Source organism: Galeopterus variegatus, unplaced genomic scaffold (assembly GCF_000696425.1).
Source record: "Galeopterus variegatus unplaced genomic scaffold, G_variegatus-3.0.2 Scaffold395, whole genome shotgun sequence".
NCBI lineage: Eukaryota > Metazoa > Chordata > Mammalia > Dermoptera > Cynocephalidae > Galeopterus > Galeopterus variegatus.
In genome coordinates, this window is record NW_007726506.1 from 487,198 (window position 1) to 489,369 (window position 2,172).

Consider the following 2,172-nt stretch of genomic DNA (forward strand, 5'->3'; position numbering starts at 1 on the left):
AAATGTATTTTCTGTTAAAGGTTTAAAGATTTTTGCTATATATTATGGAAGAAAATGTAATCGTAAATATTAATTTTGTACCTATATTGTGCAATACTTGAAAAAATGGTATAAAAGTATTTTGAGTCAGTGTCTTACATGTTAAGAGGGACTGAAATAGTTTATATTAAGTTTGTATTAAAATTCTTTAAAATTAAAAACATCTATTGTGGTCTTTGTTTTTTAGCCTTTGCTAAAGGTCTACCTCTGGAGTTATGTTATAAATGTTAATGATAGAGAAAGGCCCGACTCATTGAATCACAAAGGAGTAATGGCAAGCAGTTGCTCTACTAGTGCACCAGGTAGTGGTTTGCCTCATAAAAAGTTGTCCTATCAAAACTATGTAGCCAGTGCTTGGGACAGCTTTATTTTTAAACTACTCCCTTAAGTCCACGTTTTTCTCTCCATGACGGGGACGGTACGTTGAGCCTAGTCAACCCAATTTTACAGCAAGTTTTAAAAATGTGTCATGCTGACCTCTAGGAGAGAGTCAGGTGGTAAGGTGAAATTCACTCATGTAAACTGAGAGGATTTATTTGAAATATATATGGAGAGAGACCATTGGATCAGTTTTCTGTTTTTGCATGGGAGATGAATAACTCAGAAAACTTGCTGTGTAAAGCAGCTGGCCTAACTTTAAAAAGATTTAGGTCGGACCGGCCGGTGGCTCACTTGGGAGAGTGCGGTGCTGATAACACCAAGGCCGCGGGTTCAGATCCTATATAGGGATGGCCGGTTGGCTCACTAGCTGAGCGTGGTGTTGACAACACCAAGCCAAGGGTTGAGATCCTCTTACTGGTCATCTTTAAAAAAAAAAAAAAAAAAAAAGATTTAGGTCTGTTTACTAATCCTTACACTTAAAGTTCAGTCATTATAGCTAGAGAATTTATGATCAAAATGTATTCACATGTTGCTAAATGTTAGTATTTGTGTTCATTTTACCATCAAAAATGTTGACTTGGATCTTTTGCAAATAAGTATCCAACCTGCTGTTTTGGGAGGTTTAAAGATTAGTTATTGATAGTGGCTTGATGAGGATGGAGTTTTTTTTCAAACTATGAGTTCGAAGGAAGAACATTGTGTTAAAGTAAAATAAGTCATTTCACGGGCCGGCCCAGTGGCGCACTGCTACTGTGCGCTGCTTGGGAGTGCGGTGGTGCTCCCGCCGAGGGTTCGGATCCCACATACAGACTGGCCGCTCACTGGCTGAGCGAGGTGCGGGCGCAACACCGAGGGTTGCGATCCCGTTGCCGGTCCCGGTCCAGTATGGGCACGACACTGAGGGTTGTGATCCATTGCCGGTCACGAAAAAAGACAAAAAGGAAAAAAAAAATAATAAGTCATTTCACTGTTTAAATGTCCATCGATAAAGTGTTGGCAATATTGGTAAAAAAATGGTCTTGAACTGGGAGAAAAAAATAACTTTGTAGTTTTATAGTAAGAAACCAGCACTGTGTGGGTTACCAGTGAAATACATTTGGTCTCAAGTGAGTTTTTTTGGACACAAGTCTACAAAAGCCTTTTGTCACCCATGCAATTTGAGCAATAAAAAGTTTTAAGGGAACAAGCACTGGAAATAACAGAGCTAAGCTGTTCTGTCAGCTCCATGGTGAGGCCTTTATCCTTTAGTGGACAGAATGAGGCTATGAAGAAGTATTGGAATACTGAGTGGAACTGGCAGAGATCTGGTGTGCCAACACTTACCAATTATGTGCTTTTGTGATCATGAAGTTTGAATAACTAAAAACAATCAGGGTAATGGTTTTAAGCTCTAGTTTCTGCTAGAGGCTTTTTGGTGAAATTATCATAGGCTTAACTTGGAAGAAAACTGCCTATAAGTGAGGAAAAACTCAATGTATTTTTTTCTGAAAATCAGAATAGGGCAGCTGGACAGAAACAAAACAATAGAATTTGTAACAGTCTGGAATACCAGTACATATATTCAGATTTGAAATATTGAGCTTAATGTAAGTATGAGTATGTGTTTCAGATCAGAGGGAAATATGTATTGATGAAAATCTTAGGGAAATTTTATCTTGATTGGTTTCACGAGAACTGTTAGTTTGATTTGAGCTTGGTGTCTTTGAGGACTTAATAAATTTTTTTTTTTTTTTTGTCTTTTTGTCTTTTTCC

At 37.9% G+C, this 2,172-nt stretch overlaps 1 protein-coding gene across 1 annotated transcript in view; it reads left to right on the plus strand.

Annotated features, from left to right (window-relative positions):
* The window catches only part of TOB1 (transducer of ERBB2, 1), a 15,512-nt gene that overhangs the window by 1,865 nt on the left and 11,475 nt on the right, over positions 1-2,172 (plus strand). The window lies entirely within an intron of this gene.